Raw genomic sequence first — 17,927 nt, 5'->3', positions numbered from 1 at the left:
CATCCTGGATACTGCCGTCCTGATGAAAATTGGGAAGACCCTGCACCTGCTCTTAATTCTCCCCTCTCCCCAACAACAAAAACACTGACATACTTTCTAATGATGGTTTAGCATTGCATCTAGTTTAGCCCTTAGATATTTCGGTTAATTCCAATGGATAACCAGAAAACATTCTTGCCTGGTGTGTTTGAAAGATGCCTTAGGCAAGGAAATATTGTTGAGTTGGCAGCTAAAGAGATGACAGACAATGCTATCATTTGCTATTAGAGGGCTATAGAAATAGTATGTTCCTTCCCAAAATGGTGGGGCAGATTGTGTTGCTGCTACTTAGAGCAGGGCCAGAGGCGTAGAGCTTAGAAGGGCTTACCATGGTCTATGGCCTTTGGATGATTGTTAGGAGCTCACTGTTGATGGGCAACAGTTCTTTATCTTTAAACTGGAACTGGACAGGACAGCTCTTCAAAGAGAGGATGGTCCTCTGTAAAAGAGGACACATAACCACCCTGCATGCTGTCACCTGGGGGATGGGAACAGCCTTGGAATAGGCAGCTTCTCCCTTACTGCTTGGTTGCATACCTCTTTAGTGCTGGATTCCTTAAGGTCACGGATTGTGGTTGAGGAATTTCTGGGGAAAGCTTCACCCCTGGCAGAATGCTGTGTAGCCCACAAAGGGGCTGAGACTGTTAACATGTGACTTGCCAGTCTCAGGTTTCTCTCAGGGATGGCTCTGCCAACTCTGTCATTTTTCTCCCTGCTCCTTGTTGAAATAATGGGAAGCAGCAACAGTGGCCTGTCAAGTCAAGGCTGCAAGTTGACCCCAGTTCAGATGCTAGGATGGCCTGTTGGAAAATTGGACAGGGCTCCTGCACCTTTAAGAGCGAGGACAAGTATGGAGAACTACACCTGCCAAAAATCCCTCTTCTACACAAGTATGCAAGGATCCCTGCCCTTTTTGCATCTGGCCACCCTCCCTGATGTTCAGTCAAAGTGATGAACTGCAGTTCCCAGAACGGGAATCATCAGATCTTCCTTCCCTGGGACAAAGAGCTGCTTCTTCCTCTGTGGCAGCAAGGGGGGAATTCAAGAATGCAACTGAGCACTCCATCCCAAAGGCTTCTTTATAACGGTCCACACTGTGTCATGTCAGTGCAAGGGTTAAGAGCAGCAGAAAGGCTGCTGAAAAGGCTCCAGCTGAAACCTCGGCTTAGCCATGAATTCGTTGGGTGGCTTCACTTCCCAATTTGTAATCAGGCAAAAATAATACCTACCTTCCCTGAAGAACTCCTGTAGGGGTTATTGAAATAATATAGGAACATATAGAGAAGCACTCCAAGAACCTAGGAAAAGAGCTGTAGTTTTTAAATCATATTACAAAAGCCTGATGATGGTGCATTAACAGGTCTGCATAGCTGTGTAACAGGTGACTATTGTGTGTATACAGGCAGACAATTAACAAGCTCTGGGAATTAACCCAGTTGCTTTGCATCAGCCCCACATGATGGCAATTAGCACGCACTCCTTATCATCATAAAGCACTTTTGACCTCCCTCCTCTTAAAGCTACATGCAACCGTCATGGCACTGAAAGAAGTATTACTCTAACTTTTGCTCACTCCCATTGGGATATTTCCTTTAATTCATTCAAGTACTGGGTGGAGCGCATCAAATGACCTGGTGCACTTGCCTTTCCCCAAAGCATCTGGAGAGCATTACTGTATGGCTCTCTGAATTCAACAGAAATCGAGATGTGAATGCATGTTTTCATCAGAGATGTGGTTGGTCCCAACCAGCCAAAATGGAGCACATCCAAACAATCTGATGCCTAATGGTATACACATGAAGTAATACAGTCATGAAATACCGAGCATAGGCACATGTGTGTTACCATAGCATGCAAGCCATTTCCTACTCTCACAGAAATGGAAGAATGAAATACTGTGATTAACTTTACAAAGTTTCTTTTTAAGATTATTGATCTGGCATTTAATATAGGCAGTCCAGGGGATACCACGGTAGGGTCAAGGTACATGGCTGTTCCAGGTTTTCTTAGATCTGAGCACTCTGAGGCCATTCCAAAGCACAACTGCCTATGTCTGGCTATCTGGAGGTATACCACATATATTTGCCAATCCAAGTTATCACCTTTTCTTTATAGCTGCTTTCCCAGGTAAGTGTGTATAGAGTGGCAGCCTTGATTTACAGCACATTTCCTTTTGCATGTAAGGCCATCTTCGTGTCTTGCATTTCGGTATACAGGGCTTAAATTTTACTATGAGAATCTAAGTAACCTAGATATGTCACCAAAAACCCACCATCACCAAGCAAAGGTAATGGTAGAAAAATTATTTCGGGTTGGATCCAATCCTCAACGGGAGTTCTGCTCATGCAGTGGGACTTTCCCATCCTCTCCTTCATGCTGCCCACATTGTGCACCCCAAATCTGCTTCAGAGTCCCCCAATTCTCTGGAGCAGATTGGGGAATGGCAGGAGGCTGCAGGGGAGAATGGGATATCCATTTCGCCAGCGTTAACCCTTCCACATTAAAGGAAGTGCCACAAATCTGCAAAGTTTACAAAATTATGGGTTGACCCTACTTAATGTAGACCCATTGTTAGCCCTACTTAATGTAGACCCATTGAAATGAATGGAACATAAATTAGACTAATGTTGGATACAACCCCATACACACTTCACAGCATCCCTGCTGTACTGGTTGAACACTACAAACAGTTTGGGTGCCTGAAACATATTATAACTTTCAACAGGTCATACCTGTTGAAGGAGAAAGACAGGCTCTCAGAGACTACATTAAGGAGACAAGCAAAGACTCAGCCAGGGGTTGTGGTAGGTGTTATCACAAACACAGATCTTGAAAGTATGTGCAAACTTAGAACCTCTGGAATAGTGGGCTTCTCTCTCTCTCTCTCTCTCTCTCTCAAATGGAACCCTTTCATCCCAGTCCAGTTCTAACACTCTACAAAGGTCCGTCTAATCAAAGCTATGGTTTTCCCAGTAGTAATGTATGGCTGTGAGAGCTGGACTATAAGGAAGGCTGAGCGCCAAAGAATTGATGCTTTCGAACTGTGGTGCTGGAGAAGACTCTTAGGAGTCCCCTGGACTGCAAGGAGGTCACATCAGTCAATCCTAAAGGAAATCAACCCTGAGTGCTCACTGGAAGGACAGATACTGAAGCTGAAGCTCCAATATTTTGGCCACCTAATGCGAAGAGAAAACTCTCTGGAAAAGACCCTGATGCTGGGAAAGACTGAAGGCAAAAGGAGAAGGGGACGGCAGAGGATGAGATGGCTAGATAGCATCACCGATGCAATGAATATGAACTTGAGCACGCTCCGGGAGAGAGCGCAGGACAGGAAGGCCTGGCGTGCTATGGTCCATGGGGTCACGAAGAGTCAGACACGACTGAACAACAACAACAACAACCTGTAAATTAAAGAACTGTAAATTAAAGACCTGATATCTGAATTTGCTTGGTTTCTTCTTCCGTCCTGTTTCTTCTTTCTCTTAGGGAGATTCACGTGAACCCCTCATGCATTCAAAGATGATGTGGAGGGTTTTTCAGGGCCATAGCCCTGGCTGCTGCTAGAACTGTGTGCAGTCTCCCTACTCCCCTGACAAACACCAGTTGGATGTTTGTGAGAAGGAGCTCTCTGCACCTACAGATGGAAGCGTGGAGAGCTCCTACACTTGAGAAGGGGCACTGACCCATCAGGATCCCTCCCTGAATGTAAAAGCTCTCATGCATACATTTGCAGGTGCAGAGGGCGCTTTCTCACAAACATCCAACTGGTGTTTGTTGTGGGGGGGTGCACAGTTCCAGTGGAGGGTAGGGCTAGCCCATGCAGCCCCAAGAAACCCTTCACCCGTTCACTGAATGCATGAACAGCTTTGAACTGCCTGTCTTGTGAACCTGCAGAAAGCGGCCATTTAAAAAAAAAAAAAATCTTTGTAAAGCACCTCAAAACCTTGAGGTGTTTCATACATGATGAATAATGATCACCATCATATTAAGAAGCAGCTTTTGTGCCTCTCACAGTTCCCCACCCCTACTGGCTCCTAGGCCCAAACAACTTCCCATTTCCCCCTCTCTTATCATTCTCTATTCAGCCAAAGCTAGGGATGTCAGAGAATTTCTCCACGAATCTCGGGGAGGCCAAATGCCAGCGCATTCGGCCCCCCGAAATTGGTGGAGAAACGGTCTGCCCCCCACGCCCCCCCCGGGACGGGACTTACCTTGCTCGAATGTCCCTGGCGGCAGCTCGGCGCTGCAGTGGCACGGCGCTGCGGTGGCGCAGCGGCGGCCGGTCTTCTGACCGGCCACCGCCGCCGCCATTTCCAAGTGAAAACAAACAAACAAACTAACAAACAAACGTGATAGGCTACGTAAAGATTTACATAGCCTATCACGGCTAGATTTTAAAAAAACACCGCGATAGGCTACATAAATTTTTACGTAGCCTATCACGGCTGACTTTGGGGGGGGGGAGCACATACGCAAATGGCAGCGCCCATGGGCGCTGCCATTTGCGTACACCTTTTTTTTTTTTAAGTCAGCCATGATAGGCTACGTAAACATTTATTTAGCCTATCACGGCTGACTGCAGGGACGCAAACAGCGGTGGCTACGGCCGCCGCCATTTGCGTCCCAGCAGGAGATGAGGTTTTGCGGCTGGAGGGACGGGGTGCCTCCCCCCCGGCCAGAATTTCGGCGGGGAGGGACGGGGCGCCTCCCCCCTGGCCAGAATTTTGGCGGGGAGGGACGGAGCACCTCCCCCCTACCACGAAGCAAGCGTCGGGATCAGGTAAGGGACGTTCGTCCATCCCTTGACACACAGTTTTCCCTCTGAGTCTTTTGGCATGTTGCCAGTGATTCAGAATTACTCATAATGCAGACTTAAGTGAATTAATATCAGAGTGATATTTAAGTAGCCTGGTAAAATTTGAAATTGTGCCGATAAGGGCAAAGTCTCCCTTTTGGATTTAGCCTGCTTCATAGTAGCTTCAGCACCAGATAAAATCACTCTCCCTGCTATTGTGTCTCTTAACACTGATAAGAGCATACAAACTTCCAGCAGCAGCTCAAGTAACAGAAAATGCCATCTGTTCTGAGAAACCAAAGGCTGGAGAAAAAAGTAATAAAGCAAAGACATGCAGCCAGAACACACATGGCTCCGTAACAGCGACAGAAAAAAATCTAAAATGTGCTTTCCCTGCAAACATTCACTTGTAATGGTCCTTCTTAGAAACCAGCTCATGTAAGAAAAGAGGGAGAAGCTTTTTGAATTACCACAATTCCCTTGATCCTCTCCGTTTCCTATTATACAGATAAGTCAGTTTCAGGTGCTGAGGAATCTGGCTGAACCAACAACAGTACTAAAACTAATATTTTGATTGCAGAGCTTGGTCTAAGCAGGTAGGGTAAATGCTGCCACCATAAATAAATACATCTCAGACATTTTGCTTGTATTGCAGCGAAGCAAATAACAACCAGAGGGGGAGTGGGGACTCCAAGATCCAAACTCCACAGTGGATACAGGAAAACAGGCATTATGACAATCAGGCTCTTAATGCAAGACAGACAATGTGTTTATTTTGTATGTTATCATACCTTGCCCTTCCCAACCTCAGAATGGCTAATGACTCAAAATGTTACAATAATGTTTACAATCTTAAAAGCAATAATCCAGTCATAAAAAGCCAACAGTAACATCAGACAGCACAGTACATAAATCATATGCCGTATAAAACCTGAACCTACAGATGCCTAGGACAGATAAGCCTTACATAGCTTATGAAAACCTAAGAGTGATGCACAAGTCCATAGTCTTGGCACAGTTGCAGAGAAACTTCTCACTTCTGTCCCTCTCTTGTTCCCATTTCTTTCACAGATGAGACTCTAAGCAGGGTTTTCTCCACAAATTAGGGCAGAGATTAACCAACGAAGAGATTTTTGCCTACAGCATGTTGAATTGGATAGTCATCAGTAGCATTTTCATGTTTCATCCCCAAATATATATGTGGGAAGTGTGTGCACTCAGTCCCATTCATATGTTGGGCTGCATCAGTAGGGCAGGGGAAACAGTGCATACACGTACATATATATTGGATATTCTCTCTCTCACACTCTCTCTCTCTCTCTCTCTCTCTCTCTCTCACACACACACACACACACACACACACATACACACACACACCTTAAAATCAAACTTAAGCACACAATAGCATTCATTATGACTATTCAATTATCAAAAATCCTGCTGGTTTAAGACCAAAGTTAAGCTCCACAGCTGTGAGGAAGCTCCACAGACCCAGGAAATGGGAAGCTAAGGCTAATGCCTGAACAGATGCGCCCTATGATCGGTAATGATGTTGTGCAATGTCTCAAATTGTGCTTGCTTACAACTTACCCTCCATGCAGCCACACTTTTCCTTGGTCTTTCAGGCCTTTCAAATCCAGATGGGGAGGATGGAGTGCCTGGAACCAGCAAAGACGCTCACGTTGCCCTGCTTCTGTATTGTCTTATAAAGCATCTGAGCCTTACTGTATTGCTAGAGGAATCTTCCTGTGAGTTGACCCATGCCTGTTTGTTGCTTTAAGCAAGTACAGTTCGTGACATTGCACAACATCATTACCATTGCCAATCACTGGGCACGTCTGTTAAGGCTTAGCTTCCAGTTTCCTCGCTTTGTGGAGCTTGAGCCAACATGAGAAAGCCTTAACTCTGGTCTTCAACTGGCAGGTTTTTTAATCACTGAATTTTGCTGGTTTTTCAAATGGACATTTATTATTACAGTGTTCTGGAAAAAGCGAACACACAAACTAAAAAACAAAACACAACAAAGTCATTAACTGAGTAGATGTGTACAAATGAATTGATATGTCCCTGTGTGTTCAGAATAGCTTACTTCTGAGTAAGCCTGCACAGGATTCCAGTATAGTGTTTTTTTTTCCCTTTTCCTCCTGCTCCTCCTCACCAGTAATCTGTCAATCTGTGACAGTGATTCCCTCAGTCTTCAAAATTACATCACTCCTATCTCAGTTAGCGGTTTCCTGCTTCCCCACACCCCGTCAGAATGCTGGCAGGAACAGAGGAATTCAAAACACTGGAGTACCGGCAGCATTCCAGCTTCAGAGTGAAACTGAGCATGCCCAACATAATTCTGCCAGCAGTTGATGCCATAGGCTTTCATGGGGCAGAAAAAAACTTGATAACTTTTAAACTATTACTCAGAATTTCACCAAACCAATGAAAGGCAAGCTTGAATAAAGTACATCAGTAGTTTTCCGCAGAATTTGAAAGAAATATATGATATGCTGAACCAAAGCTTGGAGTAAAAGTACAAATGTAACAATTTTTGGCACTTTTTCCATTGCTGTATCTGAGGCAATTTGTATTGGATTGTTCTGAAATTTTGCACAGTAGTAGAACTCATCAGGTAGATTACGGATGCCAAGTTTCACATTATTCGCTCCCCAGATTTCATTTTTATGAGTAGTAGAATTGTGAGGCATATAATGGCAGAAGCTTTGAGGGCATGACTCATGTGCCCCTTTAATAAGGCTCCATGTTAAAGATGTGTATTAAATTATGTATGGTGTGAAGAAAGTGGATAAGGAGACGTTTCTCTCTGTCTCTGTCTCTCAGTACTAGAACTCAGAGTCATCCAATGAAGCTGATTGGTGGGAGATTGAGGGAAGTTAAAAGGAAGTACTTCTTCACACAGGGCATAGTTTGCTACCAAAAGATGTAGCGATGGCCACCAATTTTGACAGCTTTAAAAGTGGATTGGACAAATTCATGGAGGATAAGGCTATCAAGGGCTACTACCTATGATTGCTATATATTACCTCCAGTATCAGAGGCAGCATGCCTTTCAGTAACAGTAGCTGCGAAACATAAGTGGGAGGGTGCTATTGCACTTAATGTTCTGTTTGTGAACTTCCCATAAGCACCTGGTTTGCTGCTGTGGGAAAAGAATGATAGACTAGGTAGGCCTTTAGTCAGATTCAGCACATCTCTTCTTATTTTCTTATGATCGGCTCACATATAAAGCAAGGGTGGGTATACTCTTTACACAGAAGAGAATGTTTTGGGGAGTGGAGCGAAACCTGACTCTCCCATGCCTTACTCACTGCACTTTGTAGCTTTAACCACTTTTCTCACGTCAGCATTTGGAGGTGAACTAGGAAAAAACTGCTTAAATCTAGTGGAGGCAGCAAGGTAAGCAGAGGAAGGGGCCATATTTTGCTCTGCTCCCACATTCACTCTATTTTGTGTGAAGAGTAGACCCCATCCTCACCAACATTTTATACGTGGACTGAGAGAACACATGTTGAACAAAACCGTGGTTGCCCAGACATCTACTTTGACTCTAACAGGCCAACTATAGGCATGAGAGCCAGGAATATAGGCCTAACAGCTGGGATGGTCAAGGTAAGCAGCAACCCAATACTGTGCCAAGCAGTCTTCCAAAAAGCACAGAAGGAAATCCCTTGATAAAGAACTTCTTTTCTCAAAACATGTGGGGAGCTAAACACTTGTATAACTGTTTTTTTCTGTGTGTGTTTGGCAGTCAAGCCAGACCCCACACAGCCTACCTCGAGCACCTACTATAACATGGAAACTCAAATTCTCTCTCTACTTTGACTCATAACTGAAATATTACAAAGAATGAAACATACCCAATTGGTTTTCTCCTTTGATAAAATAGCTGATTTAGTGTACAAGAGGAACACAGTTAATACAATATTCCTGACTACCATTGAGGCTAGCTGTAATGCCATATGGCAGAGGCGCACAACTTCTTTAAGGCCGCAATCCTATCCCGATAGGCGGCCGCCTCCGAACTCAGAGGCAACCGCCTATCCAAAGCAAGGCAGGAGAAGCACAGAGGGGATCATTCCCTCCACACTTCCCCTGCCCTGTATTTTCAGCTAGACAGCCAAATGTGGCTGTCTAGCCGCGGGAGGGCACAGCGGGGGAGGAGGCTGCTGTATGACACATCCAATGTGTCATGCAGGCATTTCTGCCCTCCCTGCCCCGGAATGCCCCCCGGAATGCCCCTTTTTGGCCGCTCCATGCTCCTCTTGCAAGCGCAGAGGACGGGGCTGTTCCGTGCTGCCCCGGAGGCAGTGCGGAAGTGGGGGGAGGTCAGTTCTCTGGGAACTGACCTCAGAGCACAGGCTCCTAGGTCAGTTCCTGGAAAATAGAATATCCTATGGCTGTCTAGCCACTGTCTAGCGGCCATAAGATCACTCCCTAAAAATAATTTAGAAAGAAAGAAAAGAAAAGCAGCCCTGGGAGCCTGTGATTTGGGGTGAAGAAGTGGCAAGACCATGTGTCATTGTCGTCCCCACCCCCTGTCCTTGCTGCTTTCCCCCCATGAGATTCCACACATTTATGTTGTTCACATTTATAAGCCAAAGAGAAGGAAAGTAGCTTGTGGGAGGAGGATTTTGAGCAGAAAAAATGTCTGGGGGAGAGCCAAGCACTCCTCTTTTTCCTGCTGCTCCTCCACTCAGAAGCATTATCAGGGCTTTGTTACATGCATATAACTTGCCCATCAGTTCATGCCTGTAAATCCACTGTGATCTAGCAAGGTTACATTTGTATTCAGATAGCTTGATGTCTATAAATATCTAGAATGTAGCTGTTTCATGTATTTTCATCTCACAGTATTCTTATAGAAAAAAGAAAAGAAAAGAAGTGGCTGTCTGTCCTGCCTTATGTTAGCATGAATGTTATCTTTTTTCCTCTTGTTATTCTTGGGTGGATCCTGCCAACTGTGCTTTGCTTTAAAAGACCATGGGATGATGTTTGTGACTGTACAGATCATGGAAGAAATTACAGTCTCCTTGAAGCCAAGAGAAATGCATATTGTTTGGGGATGACCTTGGCCTCAGCCGTCTTGAGATCTATCTTGTGCACAAAGGAAGATCCCCATACTAGCTTCAACCCTGATCTCACAGCTTCTCCCTTGAACATCCAAAGCAGACTCACTGCCCACAGAGGAGAGACTGAAACATCATTACAACAAAACAGTGGAAGTAATTAAACCTTCAGCCAGTGGGAAGGGAATTTCAGAGCCAGGAACCACCATGGAAAAGCCCTATCTCTGGTAGCTACCTGCCTAACTTCCAAAGGCCTCAGAAGAAGAGGGTCACAGAAGCAGCATCCAATCATGAGTCCATGGCTCCCACACAGCTAGAACATTCAACGGGCACTCTAGGCTACCAATAACTGTGCCATGTGTTGTGTTGCAAACCAAAAACAGTACCTGCTCCCCACCACCACTAACAATGCCACTACAACCATCAAAGCGGTGGCAGTATTTGCCCAGGGACTGGAGAGCAAAAGGGAAGCACACCCAGGGGTCCTTTTTGGACCCATAGGTATATTTGGGAAGTTGAGAAGCTGCTGTGGACACCACCACAAAATGGCTGCCATGGTGGATGTAGCTAGGCATGTAATGGCTGTCATGGGCACCCAGCTAGTCAAGAGATGTGGTAGGGGAAACAAATGGTGAGGCTAGAGGCTGAGAGGGAGGGGGGAAATGGAAAGAGTTGCTTCCTGGACTGCTCAATCTTCTACCAGCCACAGAGACCTTTCCCTTTCACTCTCTCCACTCCCAGTCCCTAGCCTTCTTTCTCTCCTTGCCCTGCCCCTAGCCGCCTTCTTTCTCTCCCTGCCCTGCTCCAAGCCTTCTTTCTCTCCCTTCCTAGCCCCTAGCCTCTAGCCTTGCTCTTTCTCTCACATTCATCTCTTTATCTTGCTGTTTCTCACTCCCAAGCCTCTAGCCTCACTATTTCCCCTACACACACCTCTTTACCTCACTGTTTCTCCTCCCTCGTAGCCTCTAGCCTTGCTCTTTCTTTCTTTCGCCTTTACCCTTTCGCCTTGCTTTCTCTTCCTGCCCACCTGATCAGTGTCAGGTTCAGAAACAGGAAGGAGAACCCTAACGCTTTTCAATTTTTTTATTAAAAAAAAATGAATGGGGCAGGGAGTGAGGAGTTCACCATTGGAGATACCCACAGGCTCTACATTGGGGATCCCTGCTCTAGCCTCTCCCATCAGCCACGGGACCAAGGCTCACTGGGGGGTTGCACTCTCTGACTCAGGAAGAAAATCTTGGCAAGAGGAAGACCAGACTTGCACACACACACACATCACTACAGAAGGAGCAGCTGCAGGGAGCTTACTTCCCCACTGCTGGCAAGAGCACTTGGTCCAACTGCCAGTTGCCCTGGGAACACAGAGCTTGAAGGGGAAGCACAGTCAGACACAGGTCTAAGGGCTGCTGGGTTGTATGAGTGTGTGCATATAGGTATGTGTGGGGAAAGAGTTGTGTGTGTGTGTGGCTTTGTTTGTTGTAAGCCACCTTGAGAATAATGTGACTGAAACATGTGGAATAACTCTCCTAGACAAATTAATAAAAACGGTATGTGGCCCACACCAGAATTTAAATAGCAGCGTTTGGCGAAAATGGTTGAGGACACTTGTGACACATTCTAGACTCGCCCTAAGGTTAAAAGTAGAAAACCTAGTCCTCTTCAACTCAGTAAGGGCGCAATCCTGTTGAGATAGACGGTCTCCTCCGACTTCCTCTGAAGTTGGAGGCGCCCGCCTATCCAATGCAAGGCGGCTGGAGCACAGAGGAGATTATTCCTTCCGTACTCTGGCTGCCCTGCAGTTTTCCATAGATGACAAATTTCAGGCATCTAAGTGAGGCTTCGGGGAGAGGATGGGAACGGGCCTGGAAACCACATAGGAAGCTGACTAAAACAACTTCCGCAGTCTCCTCCCCACCCCTGAAAACACCCCCTTTGCACCCTATCCATGTTCCATGTTATGAGCACAGACAGGCACAGAGGGGCAGCCATCATGGTTCTCTCTGCCCCGGCTACAAGGGGGAGGGGACAGGGGGCACGGTTTCCCAGCTACAAGCTCATAGCACTGTCTACGAGCATGGAGCTGGGAAACCAAAAAATGCTATCTCCTCCAGACACTGTCTAGGGGATATAGGATTGCTCTCTTAGAAACAAAACATTGACTTTTTTGGAAGGAAAGGTGGAGAACTCTCTGTCTGGCTGCTTCTTGACAGAGTTTCCCTCTCAAAACTTCTCTATTCTTTGTGATGTCCAGAAAGTAAAAAAAAAAAAAATGTGTTTTATCAGTTGCTACTGGATTGTTGTTGGACAGATGACATCTGATATGAAGCTGTGCAATATGGGCCTATCACTCCAATAAATGAGATGTTTACTGTACTGAGCTGTCTAACAACTAGCCACAGGGTACTGTTGTTTTTTGAATCAACTGCTTTGTGGATGATGTAACCATGTTTTGTTTCACTAGGAAGAAAATGTACATCTCTGAAAGTAAAAAGCCAAATATGGCAATAAATTAGACTGAAGTTGTGTCCTAAAATGGGATTCCAAATTGAGATTAACGAGGGCAGTCTTCAGACAGGGTAGACCACATTGTAAATGTAAAAATCCTTAAATGTATTTACTACTGGACAGCTGAGAGCGGGAGGGAACCCACTAGGCTTTGGAAAAGGAAAGAAGAGTCCAATTCGGGGAAATTGTCTCCACAAAAATGAGCTATGTCAGGAGGTCAGCATGTGAAGAATTTCAGAGCTGGATGGGTAGCTAAGCCAATATACTGGAGTAGTTTTATATTGCTCTACTTTATATTTGGCATTTCATCATAAGTAGAAGAAGCCGGATTCCTCTTAACATAGATCTTGGGGCCTTTCTACACAATCGGAGCAGGCGGTTGCTGAGTAAGTGCGTAGTTGTGTAAAGGTTGGTTCATGCAGCAGAGACATGAACAACCCTGCATTCTTCATCTGTGATGCCAGATAGGTGCTTCGTTGTTGTTTTCCAGAGCTTATGCATGTGTGTAAAGCAGTTCTGATTTAAGGTGTTCCTTTTCTCCAGTTAATAAAGCATTAGTATCACCAAGAAAATAGAGGCAAAATACAGAATGTAGGATAGGGGAGAATATTTCCCTTCTCGCATCCCATTCCTCTCCATGCAGTTCATCTGATTCACCATGCTATAGCCTTTACCTTCAGAAGACATTATATTATCTTTTCACATTTCTGCTTGAAAAATCACTATTATTCAGCCTGTTCAGTATTAACAAAATGCTGTTGGAGAAAATATGCACACATGTGTTTGTGTGTGTATACACATGCACACAAATATGCACACACACAACGCTTGAGGATATTTTATATGCCCCACGTTAAGGGCTCAAAATTATTCATTTCTAGATTCCCAGGGGAAAGTGCCTACAGTCATGCAAAGATGTAGAACAAAAATGAAACTTTAGATCCTTTCTCCACCTCCAAAAAGTATTTCCTAGGTCTTAACAATATTTTGCTGCCCATGATCTAAGAGAGACGCAGGAGCTGTTTTGGAGTTCCTTGGTGGATCGCTTATGTTCCATCCTAATTCTGGGAAAGAGGATGCCAGTGGCCATGCTGGCTGGCAATTATGTGAGTTGTAGTCCTTCTGGACAAGTTTTCCACAGTCCCAAAGCCACTTCTGCATAACCTATTCTGCATCCTGTCCACATGGTTTATCAGCCTTGGGAGAATGAAATTTTTGCTTGCACTCTGTGTCTCCTAGGGGAAATTGTGGTGTTACAGCTTGGTTGTAAACTAAGGTTGTCAGCCTTAGCTCACAATATCCGTGCTTTTTGGTGCTTGGTTGAAAGCTGTATGGCCGTAACTTCTATTTTCTTTTCTAAACCGGGGGAGGGGGGTGTTTGAGTTTGAATTATTGTATTGGAATAAGCTCACGGGGAAGAAATCAGCTGGCTAAAGAAATGCATAGTTTGGCACTTAGAAAAATTTATTGTGTTATTAATGGGGTTGAGAAGTAGGGGTTTCAGGAATAGTGTCACTGAAATTCAGTCACATGCTAGCCACCAAGTTTTTGGTAATGTTTTATTAACTATAATAAATTCAGGTAGTAAAATGTAACCAGCACATGGGATAAGAACACTTCATTTGGGGTCATATAGGGCCCATTTGGTTATCCAGGCCTAGGCCAGGCCTACACAGCATTCCCCACTCCAGCTTCTCTAGGCAGCAGCAAAACAAAAGATTTAACAAGCCCCAAGTGGGCTTCCATATATGCTTTTGCCTTGATGTCTCACAAGTTGTAGAGACCTTGCCAGCTTATATAGTCATGTCAGTGGCTGACATGATGTCAAATGCTTCTTTGCATTTAACATACAAGTCAATGTTATAATAAATGCAAATAGGATCCTCTTGGGGAAGGGGTGATAAATAGTTATTAGGATGTCAGCATGTGTGGAGTGGGTGTTTACCCTCCTCTGAAGCTGCTCTTTGCATGGGGGCGAAACCTTTGCTGGTATGCAGCAAAGCTCTTTCTCAGTGCCCAAGCTGGGCCAAAAGCCCAGTTGAAGTGAATTCAGAAAATCACTGTCATCCAAGAGATCTTGGAGCTGCACGGCAACTACCCACTTGGGTACCTTGCCCAGGAAGGGAATATTAGCAATTGGCTGATAGTAACTACAATGTTCCACGTCTAGAATGGTAAGTCTACATCCCTCCTCATTGTCCTGTAGTTCTCTTCTGACCTCAAATCCCTGCCAGGATAAGGCCTCTGAACATAGGGTGGCCATGTGTCCTCTTTTACAGAGGACAGTGCTCCAGGGCTACCAGAGGACAGTCCTCTATTTGAAGGCCTGCTCTGTTCAGGTCTGGTTTAAATATAAAGAACCGTAAGAACTATTGCCCATCAACAGTCAGCACCTGAACAAACAAATGCACAGATCACCCAGTCAGAGTCTTCCTCACTATGGTGTGACTTACTGTGTTTCTATTTAAATCGTAATAGTAAATATTTCTAAACTTGCATATACATATGAATTAGCATATGCAAATTGTATACAAATATGTGCCCTTTTTGTCCTCTTTTTTGATGATGCATTTCCTCTTTTTTGGCACTTCATAAGTATCCACCTTACTCTGTAGACAACAACTGCAGGTGAATTGTCCTCACAAGTCCTCAGAGGGAGAAAGATTCCTGCTACGAATGGAAAAATGACTGGGTAGAATGACTGCATGAGTCCCAGGCCCCAGTCTCAGGGGGTGCCAAGTGCTTACCCCAGATGTGTCCATGATGCAGAACACTCACTTTTTTGCCAAGAAGTTCATCATGTTTGAACCCCTTCAGGCTACACTGACACAAGACCAGCAGAAGCCACCCAGAAGAGCTTCGAGCACCATCACTTCTCTGAGGGACAATTTATATTTGCCTTTCCCAGGCTGATGTGTTGGACTGCAACTGCAACTCCCATCATCTCCAGCCAGCATGGTCAGTGGTGGTTTGCTGCAGGGTGACTTGCTGCAACGTATTCCAGAGTTGCCCACAAAGTGGAGTCTTTGGGATATTTACGACAGCGTATCTTCCAGGCTTTCACAGATGAAAACAGAAACACTCCTGTGTATGTGTAACATCACTACTCACAGACCAAGGATTACTGCCTGAATGGTTGCACCCCTCCTGCTAGAATCCATTGCTGAAGACTTTCCTCTACTTGCTGTATACTGTATATTCTTTACCTCTGTAATAGCTTGTCTTGCTCTGGCTTCTGAGGGCCAAAATAAATGACTAATTATTTATTAGGGCTGTGCACAAATGGCCTCTCGAAATTCTCCACCTTATTTGTGGGCAGAGAAATTTGGGAGACAATTTCAACAAATTTCTCCAGGGGAAGAAGACATTCCCAATAGTTTCTCACAGGTAGGGATTCCCATTGGCAGGGCTTGTAGCCCACCTTCTTTTCTTTTTTTGGTCAGGGTTTGCGGGGGTTTCATGCTACAACAGCATCAACTGTCTTGGCAGGCTGGCCCCCAGTTTTCATCCACCACAATGCGGGGGGCGGGCAGTGTTGTGTCTAGCTCCAGGGATGAGTTGGCATTAGAGCTCTGCCAAAACCTGGCCTCCAATTTCCTAAAAGTTCTCTTCCCCTATGAAAGGGGCTTCCATTGTTCTGCCTCATTCAGGATGTTTTATAATTTATTTTTGTGGTGTTTTTGAGCTTACCTAATCACAGCTAGCCTCCCAGGCTGCCTGCACTTCCTGATCTGAAAAACTCCTATGGGAGGAATTACCTCATGATGCCTTAAACTGGGCTTTCATTGAAATGTAGGAAGCTGAGGAGGCTACAAGCTGCCAGAGAGATGATTGTACAATGAAAAACAGGAAACTTGTGCACACTCCTCAGTCATCTCTTAAATAAGGTAAGCCCAAGAAACCCAAAGCCAGCCCATGATAATTTCTTCAAAATTTATTCACCACTGAATTTCTTTTCAAAAGCAATTTCTCTTCTGTCAAATTGAATGAGAATGGTTGAAAAAAATGTGGGAGAAATTTTCGGCACAGCACTATTATTTACTTTAGTTTGGCGTAAGCACACACAATCCTAATTCAGATTGGGACCATGACACTGGGGGGGGGGGGTATTTCAACTTTGCCCACTCTCATTTTCATCCCAAAATTCCACACATCCCCATAGAGGAGTGTTGTTGTTGTTTTAAGTCTTCACTGGGATCAGTGGAGGCATTTTTCTTTTATTAACACCATCTGCATGGGGGTGGGTGGAATTTTTGGATGACAATGGGAGGGGAAAGAAATCCCCCCTCCTGGAGAACCATGGTCCTGATCCAAATTGGGCTCATGCAAGCTTACACTAAAGTAAATAATCCAGTCACACACAGCTCTGCTGTGCATGATTAGTTTAATTTGGCCCTGTTTGGATGTTTAGTTTGGCCCTGAAACATGGCATCAAAAGATACCAAATGTAGGTGTAGCTGGATTGAAAACCAACACTGTCTTGTGGTTATGACCATAAGAGTTTCTTTAAATACAGACACACACACACATAAAATCAATCACAATACAACTACTTTACAACTCAAAACACATCCAACAATGTTTACTATTATATTTGTATAGAGTTATGCTGAGAGCAAAAAATTGTGCCAATTTAACTGTGAAACAAGATGTGTGGGAAGCTTCCAGGAGGATTCCCAGCAGAATTGTGCTTCCAGGAGGCTTCTGGGAGTGCAGTTCCACTTGGAAGCAAGGCATGCACTTCCCACACACCTTGTTTCCCTGCTAAATTGGCACAATTTTTGTGGCTGCTGCTGCCGCTCCACTACATGACACAGCACGGGCTGCAGTGCATGCAGCCTGCAGGCCGTGTATTGTCCACTCCTGTTACGGATGACTATACGGAGCAGTAAACTGGCATATCAAGTGCATGATCTTGTCTAATTTGTATTGCTCACTTATTCCAAAGGCTCTTTAAAGTGGCTGTGAAATGTACTGATTTGCAAAACAGAGCTTTGACGCTGTCTCTGGAAATCAGAATATGTACTTTTGAACTTTAGATTCTTTGTTTTCTGCCAAAACATTTCTAGACTCTATTAAAAAAAAAAAATAGTTAAATTGTGAAACCTGATTTTAACCCGATTCCTTTTAGTGAAACATATACCTTCCCCTTGGAGTCTAGCAAAGTTGTTGTCTATCAACAGGCTAGTCACTAAGGCGGCAATCGTAAGGACAGTTACTTTAGAGTAAGCTTTCTTCTGAGTAAACATCATTGGGAGTATTGTATACTGACACCTGATTAAATTAATTAGTGAAATTCCAGCTGTCATATCAAAGATGCCAAACTCAGATGTACCTGGACTGAAAAAACAATTTAGAGCACAATCCTATAGAGATAGACATCAGCCTCCAAACTTGGAGGTTGATACCTATCCAATACAGGGCAGTTGGAGCATGGAAGGAATCCTCTCCTCCATGCTCCAACCACCCTGCATTTGTGGCTAGACATGCATTTTGGGGAGTCTAGCTGCAGC

The sequence above is a fragment of the Heloderma suspectum genome, chromosome 2 (genome assembly GCF_057233095.1).
Source record: "Heloderma suspectum isolate Gila_16-S chromosome 2, 16-S_ref, whole genome shotgun sequence".
Classification (NCBI taxonomy): domain Eukaryota; kingdom Metazoa; phylum Chordata; class Lepidosauria; order Squamata; family Helodermatidae; genus Heloderma; species Heloderma suspectum.
Note: the sequence above shows the minus strand (reverse complement) of the source record.